Consider the following 9,142-nt stretch of genomic DNA (forward strand, 5'->3'; position numbering starts at 1 on the left):
TCTCTCTCTCTCTCTCTCTCTCTCTCTCTCTCTCTCTTGTTGTTGTTGTATTTTTATTTGACAAACAATGTGAATACGCTGGAATTGCTTGTATTTATTTGATGTGTCTGTTTCGCTCTATCTATACTTTCCGTTCTCTATCTATGCCTCAATCTTTCTATCCTCCCCCTCTGTCTGTCTCTGTTGTACTTGCTTTCTCATTACCTCATTCTTGCTCTTTCCATTTCACTCATTCATCCGCTCATTCTCGATCGTTAATTTTTTCGGTTTTGTTTTTATTCCTGCTGAAGTTATGTTCTGCATTCTGAATGTCCATTCATCTGAGATTGTCTTTGATAAGTTGCGCGCATATGCTGTTTCTACTGCTGCCGCTGCTTTGGTTTTTTTTATAGTTTGCTGTTATGGTGATTTTTTGCTTTTTGATCGTATCCACGACAAAATCCTTCGATTTTTTCTTTTGTTCGCCTCTCTCCACTTCGTGTATTCTTGTGCATATTCGAAGAAGGCTATAAGTGTCTGTGCATTTGCTTCCATTGTCTCTGCTTCTCTCTCTTTTGCCATTTCTTTTTGCTCACTCACCCGCTTGTTTGCTCGTTCGTTCGCTCATTCTCGCATTCACTTATTCTCGCTAACAGCACACATATCGAAATCAAAGTCCAAGGTTGAACTTGACTGTAGTGGTATTATCAAAGTAATGTATGTCATACAATACCCGTTGCTGTTTATAACCATGCATACACCATACATATCCATAGAATATATCGTTTGCGCACCCCAGAAACGTAATCAAATGTTTGCCTTTGATATATTGTATGTGTGCATGTGCCGACATCGTCGTTGTCGGGTGTGTGTTGTTTTTTTTTCTCACTCTCGAAAAGTGAGCGCGCCATTCTTTTTCCAATAATAGTAATAACAACAATACCCAAACGAGAAAAACAACCTCCGATGCAACCCAACAAGTTCGATGCAGAGTGAAAATATGCGAAGCAAACTATAGATTGCCCCACTTTATACACATTGTCTTCATTTATGAAGATTTTTCTGTTGCTGCTGCTGCCGCCGCTGCTGTAGTTTTCTATTGCTATTGCAGTTGTGGCTCGTTCGTTGGTTCGGTTTCCTTTGTGTAATGAATTGTTGGCGCTCATGCAATACAATGTTTGCACCAATATTTGGGCGTGTACCGATCAAATATTTGGCTAAATTGATTTTTGCCCAAGCGAAGCTACTTGTTAGTAAGACATTAACTACATGCCATCTCATTTGATATTTATGAATAAATGTCTATATTTATTTTCGATTAAGGCACCAAACACACACACACACAAGCGCACGAGCGCATGCACTAGTCCTACAACCAGGTTGCGTTTGCCTACATTGTTCTCATTCTGCGTTTGTTTTGTGTTCGTTGTAAAAAGTACGGGTACACGGTACACACGGTATAATATACGATCGTATATTGCCAAAATTATTGTTTTCGCTCCGGAAAATGCTCACAATTGACTACAAAATTACAATGACTGTCTTCGGCAGTTCAAAGTAGTTGACTTGATTACGGTATAAGCCAAAATGAGTAGCAAGAGGTAGAGAGAACAACGATACAGAGATAGAGTAGACTGAAGAATCGAGTGCAAAAGGAAATATACACAAGAATAGCATGCAACGAGCGATGAGAGAAAGTTATTTCCAAGAAGCTCAAACGAACCATAGTGCTCGAAATGATAGCGTCAAGCAAGAAGAAAACTGGCAACTGTGTATGTGTGTATGCGTTGTGTGCGCACACCGGGACACAGCCCGTTGTCTAAAAAAGCGGCCATAAAATTTTACGATAGAGTCAACATTTCGATGCTCAATTTGATATTCTTTAGTATGGGCCATTCTATTCATTCGTAATGGCTCCATCACATTCTTGCATGATATCATCATCATCGTCATTGGATCAAACTGCTTGCACTCACTCTCTTTCTCTCCATCACCTTATCTTCTATCCCTTTCTCTCGTTCTCATTCTCTTTACCTCTCTCTCTCTCTCTCTCTTCCTCTCGCCCTCTCGTCCTCTCGTCCTCTCGTCATGCCGTCTTTTTTGCCTCGTTTCCTAACTACTTCTCTTCGTCCGCACGATATCATTTTCGAAAATGCACTATTTAAGCAAGTCTCCCATAGCGCCACGATGTTAGTGCAGTAAGTTTTCTGTTCGCGGATTATTTATACAACAAAGAGAAGAAAAGAAACGATTATGATGCAGAAAAAGAAATGCGCTGCTTGAATGTAAACAATGTTCATTTTAACTAAACATCAGGCATTTGAATTTTTGACGTGAAATGTAATCACAAAATTGCACATGGGTTTTTTTTAGTTTCAATGTAAACAAAACTGAAAAATGGCTCATCATGGCTGTTGGCCGCCGTGCGCATATTTTTAATGCGGCCAAAAAGTGAATAAATTTTCTTGTATAATTTCAATTTTGATGCAACAATTTTTGATCAGGCAAACGATTTTGTTTTTTTTTTTGCTCAGGCAACTGCAACGAATATATTTGAAAGGTCACAAATGGATGTTGCATATTATTATTGTATCTGCTTTCGTTGTTGTAGTTGGAAACATCCACACCACAAACAATGTTATACAAGCCATTTATCGATCACAACGATTCGAAGCGCCCCGATTTTCGACCAACCTCAACATAATCCGTATGCAACCAATCTCAATAATCCAAAAATTTATGCATTGTTGTTTGTTTAGTCGGTCAAGAGAGGTGTTATTATTCCCGTTGCACAAAATCAATGTCGGTGCTACATCAATTTAATGCATTTGAAGCGATGAGAATAAAATCATGACCTTACTCAGGTCAAATATAAATGACACTGTCATAATGATATCATTAATAGTAAACACTCATTAGTAAACACTGACATTTGAAATCCATTCACTGAAATCCATAATAGAAAAAACACATTTTTGTCACATTTTCACATCAATTGTCACATTTGTGTGAACATATCAATTTTTCACAATAAATTCAAATTCTACTTTTTGAGTCAGTGCATTTAAATAGATGAAATTGAATGAAAATTCAAAACATACCGGATGAACCGTATATTTAAGCACCGGCCTGAGGCTGTCGATTTTTTTCTCAGCTGTTCAATATTTTAAATTTTCCAAAAAAATACAACCAATGCACATCAAAGTTTTTCTATGGAAATTTGTCAATGTTTCGATGTAGCAATGCATTGACTGCTGGATTTGTAGAAGCTTTTCCGAAAAGATTTTCAGATGCATATGAATAAATGATGAAACGTAAATAAACACGTTTGACGGGTATGAGTGTGTGTGTATGTGTGTTGTTTGAATGGGAGACAAATTGTTTTGAATCACCAAATCGTATCATATAAACGGATTTTCAATCATGCAAACGATAATCGAATGGGGGATATAGTAGACTATATGGAATCTACGCTTAACAAAATGACAGATACAAAACAGAGTCGACAAGGGTTGCGCGGAGAGAGATGGTAAGAAAACAACAGAAGCAAGCACATATTATCCATTTAAAATGATGCAAATTTGATTCGGTTCATTGCAATGGAAAAGGGTCATGTTTTTTTCATGCAATTTTTTAATGATGATTTCCATTGTTCTCCATACCTATATATACCTATATGTACCAAACTAAAATCAAATGATATAAACAATTGCATATATATCCACTTTTTCACTCTATTTGCATTATAAATTCGGCCTAGACCCTGGAATATAAATATGATAAAAGAATAAATAGCAGCTGTGGCGGCAACAACAGCAGTAGCAAACGTTGCGATAGCTGCAACAACAGTACCCACCAAATTGGTATAGCTGAATCACTTGCGATGACCATTGAAAATGAGTAAAAGCGCAGAAACAATAAAAAAAATCATACACGAAAAAAGAAGCGCACGCCCGATATGCAATGATAGGCTCGATAATATTTGCATAGGTTGTAGGTCACTTCATTCCGTTATACACAAATAAAAGCTCATCAAAGTCAAATAGCATGGAAATATGTGTATGATCTCATAAGAATGAATGTTGCACGCCATGCAGTTTGATGTGCGCTTGCTGCGATGATGATGAAGAATTGCCGAAATAAACGTGGCCAACACGAAATCCATACCTAAAAATAGAGTTACACGTACAAATGTACGGTGAATCGAAAGTATAGTGTGAGAAAACACGGAAAATGGTAAATGGTTGTTTGACGATTTAATTGATGTATAAATTTCGATGGAAATAAGAGCAAGAGACCCGCATAGTATCAAGAACAAGGTGGAAAATGGAAAAAACCTGTTCGGTTTGCCGATGTCAAACAATAAACACAATTTCCCCATTTTCAATGTCCATTTTCTGAGGTCTCTCTCTCTCACTCTCTCACTCTCTCACTCTCTGTTTGCATTCCAATGGTCGACGAATAATTGCCGGATTTGCGTAATCATGTCGATTATTTGAGAGAGCATTATACAATGGATGACCATAATTTTGCTACGTCTCTAACTTTTTCTTCCTCTCTCCCGGATTACGTGGTACATTAGGATAGCGGTAATCAATAGTTTTGTAAAATCTCTAAAAATAATGCAACAATGACAAAAAGAATAGTGCATGTGCTATATCAAACAAACACAAGATGAAGAGAAACAACATAAAATTGGTCGTTTCGACTTTTGAAACAATAATAATAACAACAGCAAATGTTTGGATAAGCACCACTCTCGTTTCATTGTGTGTCCATTTGAATAGAGATATGCACCAGCTGCAAAGTGGTATTCTAAGACATACCGAAACAATGGAGCACGAATGTATACACAGGCAACATGCTACGGGATGTAAGAATAAGAAGAAGACGAAAGCCAACCACAAAAGCACACCCAATATAATGAAGACGATGGAAACAAGAAGGAAATAAGATGAATAAAGGAAAAATTATGAAAAATGCACTGAATACCAAACGCTTTGAAGATGCAACGAACGAACGATAGTGCAAAAAAGAGTCAAATTGGAATTGCCGAACGGTGTTTTGGGGCGAATACGAGAGAGATATAGAGAGAAGAGCGGGAGTGTAATAGAGAGACAAAAATGCGAGAGAGAATGAAAAGAGGCCACCAAACAATGGTACGAATTGTATGTATGATGAAACTATAGAATCTAGTTACGATATGTTACACATGACACAGAGAACGAGAGCAGCAAGAGAGAGAGAGAGAGAGAAGTAGATGTAAATGTGATCCAGTTAAGCACACAATTCTCACACGACACGGAATAGATGAAGTAAAACGAAAACGATGATGACAAGAGCAAAAGCGCACCGAGAGACAAAACACACCAGCTCCACACAACACTCAACTCCATTTATATCGCACACACAAGGCACGCAAATACACGGACCCTTCCATTCTCCGTTGCATGTTTTTCTCTCTCTCTCTTTCTTTTGGTTCTGGTATCTGTCTCTCCCTGCTTATCGACCTCTCACTTGCCTGCTCTTGTTCATTCGGTCTCTTTCTATCAATCGTTCGGTGTCCAATTGCCAGCTCGTTCGCTCACATCTCGCTTCTGTGTGACGTCGGGGCGGGAGGGGTCATAAAAGCATTTCACACAAACGCAAATCTATGTGGAAATCGCATTGTATTTCTTTTACCCAGGTTTACCAGGTTTATTGATTTTACGAGACAGTCAAATGCTTTTGTTTCAGAAACATTTTCCAACACCGCTACTACAGCAACACACTGAACCGATGTATACGAAGCGATTTTTCATGCTAAAGCTTCGCATTCTCGCATACTCTCGCTCCCCTTCAGCCACTTTCTCTTTCTCACGCTTTCTATCCCTCTTGATTTTCCGCTCGTTTCCACTCTTTTTCGCTCTCTCTCTCTCTCAATTCCTTTTCACCTTCCAATTACCTTGCTCTCTCTGCATTCGGTTCGGTGTGTCTGTGTGTGCATATCTCATAGTTTGTGTGCCTCCCTTGACTCAACGATTACTATAAATGATGGATAAATCAATGTGTTAAATTGAATTCCGTTTATTCCGCGCAAAGCATATTATGAACACACAACAATAAGATATTGTGTCTTTTTCGTTATTCTATCTCCGTCGTCGTCGCAGTCGCTGCCTCCAACAAATTCTAAATTAAGCCTCGTGAATATAAATCGTGCGATTCATCAGGTAGATCACATTAATATTTGATGAAGACAGAGTGTGAATTTGAGAAGAAACACACCATGATTCAAATCTCTATGAATGAGAAAAGGCAATAACAACACAACCCCGAATCCGGGGTTTGTAATTGCATGAAAACGGCCCCCCGAACGGAATATCACGTTTTCAAATCATGATTTATTGCTGTAATTTTCATCATAAGCCCACAAATTGGCACATTTCCCAGCCTATTCATAATATCATTCAATCTCCATCTGTTTAAGCTTCGATATTTTACAAGCGCCATTCATTTCAGATACTTTTACTTATGGGTGGAGACGACACACGTTACATTTCCAACGAATTGAGCTTAACACCGTTTTTAAAGGCAATCACAGCCATTGAAATTGATATTATAAAAATCGTCTCGAACTCAAACGCTTGAGTTTTACATTTTTGATTGGAATTCTGATGATTTATTCACCAGAAACGTTGAATTTTGAGCAGAACCATATTGCGGGCTCAAAACGTTGCATTCTTTGTGAAAAACTAACATCTTTTGTATCGAACACAAAACAACTACTAACAAAAGGTTATTATTGCTGCCATTTTTTCCCGTGATGTCTTTAGTTTTGTGTGTCGATTTTATTTTGTGCAACTTTTTGTTTTGATGGTTTTGGTTTGAATAAAATCAGATCAATCATCACAAATCCAAACAATACGGCATTCAATCTTCAAGAGAATTAAGAACGCTTCGATGAATAATCATCTCTCGTCACACAATACACTGCATTCACGTCGATGGCGTTGGATTGGCTTAACGATTTTTTTTTCGGTTGACGAGTATTGTAACGACATCTTTTGAAAATAATTCCATAACATGAATGAAGGTTTTACCATTTTTGTTTAAGCTAAAGAAAAAGCTGCTTTTGTTCGGCAACTAATTTCTATCGGAACGTCGCTTTTACTATTGCACAAATGGAAATGCAATTCTAATGTGTCTTAGATGAAACTTTAACAGTAGTTTCATTGAATGGGTCACAAGCTTTTGTTACACTTTAAATTAACGGCTACGGATATACACATAGCGTTTCATTTGTTATGCATCCGTATACACATTTTGATACTGTATGCAATACTATTTTAACTATAAATAAGACATGCAGTATGCAAAATGAGTATGCGAACGCATAGCGAATTAAGTTCTATTGTAGCAGAACTATGTAGAGGTTTTTTGTGTGAGAAATTAAATCGCAATTGTGTGTCAGGTTGACAAAATTAGCCATTTTTGAACTATCGAATAAATTATAAATAAGATCGATTTAAATCGATAGCTACAATAAGAACAATGTCATCTCTTAGCTCAACAACATATTCAACCGATATCTGTCAAATATGATATTACATATGAAACAATTGTAAGAGCAAACAATTAATCAGAAGCACGTTTTGCATTGCAAATCTCTAATTTTACAGAATAATATTTGCTGCAGCAAATGCGGCGCAACGTTAAGTAGCTGTAACTGGGAGTAATTCTGCTCATGAAATGCACATTCACGCTATGGATAAGTATTCTAACAATAGTCTTATTGATACCCTAGAATAGTTCTATTGATAGGCTTTGAGTTTAAACACACTTAAGAATTCATAATATGAGGTCGCAATATGAGGTATAAATTTCATATGTGACTTTTCCCATCGATTTTATGGTGGATTAGTCCGAGAAAAACCATATTTCAATTCAATTCAAGCAATTGATAAGAAAGGCAATCGACCACTATAAAAACAAGTGGCAACATCAATCGATCAGCTATTCTACTGGAGAAGGCAGTTAAAGATAGTTTGTTGGTAAATACCAAACTCAAATCGAATCAAAACCCATCATGTTTCGTTATCCAGTTCTGTTGTTAATTTACTTGGCATTCGCATCATTGAATGCTGAGATGCAAAAGCCAAGCAAATATAATCGTTTGGGTAAACGATGATTTCGAACCAGGCTTTGATGTTACAAGACAACACAGAGGCGCAGAGAAGCATAGACCAAACAGACATTTTCCGGTAGACCCAGACGACGAGCATAACATCAATAGTTTATTGATTATGATTTCATTTTTACAGCATTCTAACACGACATATTGTGTATTAATGGGCTAATGAGCGCATTTATTGAAATTGGCAGAAGTTTTTGGTTCATAAAACACGCACATTAATTCATCGATTTGATGGTGGCTGATTTTGAGATATGGCATACTCTAATCCAACTCGAGAAACCGATAGGAAACGATAGCAGTGCCTGCAAAAACAGCGAACAAGATCAATCGATCAGTTATTGTAATAACGAATGGGAATATTTTTGGAGCTAGACCGCATCACGACAATTTATCGCTATTCAGTTCTCTTGTTTGATTGGTATGTCACATCATTGAAGAAACCTTGAAGCAAAATCCAAAGGGTTCGAAACCAACCGAATACTGCATTTTGTATTTGATGTATTACATATCACTTTGTTAAACGAATTTCAATTTTTTTTGTTGAACGAATTCGAAGAAGATAAAGAAAACAACATACCTAATTTCAATCATATTCAAAAGCATTTCAATCATGTTTTATTCTTATAAAGGGTGTCCGAACTTTAAAATGAAATAAAACACAGAAAATATTCGAATATATCCGAGTTGTTTAATGTAATTTGTAGCCCTATTCATAACATTAATCACCGTCCGACAAAATAAAAGTTGTCGTCTCGCACATTGAGTGTTTTCGCACGTTGATAGAGGACCCCAACACAAACATTTCTGCATTATTACTTTCTCCGGAAGACGTCTGAATAAGAAAAATATCGCCTTTGGTAGGCTCTAAGGTAGCGCCTATCAACATATCACAATGAAATTCGGTTTAGAGCTTTAAAATTATGATAGAAACCTACATTATTTGAAAGGTGAGACGTTTCCATAAATTTTGGTACCCTATTTATCAAAATC

Source organism: Sitodiplosis mosellana, unplaced genomic scaffold (assembly GCF_009176505.1).
Source record: "Sitodiplosis mosellana isolate CC-2019 unplaced genomic scaffold, AAFC_SMos_1.0 Smas_scaffold_6162, whole genome shotgun sequence".
Lineage (NCBI taxonomy): Eukaryota > Metazoa > Arthropoda > Insecta > Diptera > Cecidomyiidae > Sitodiplosis > Sitodiplosis mosellana.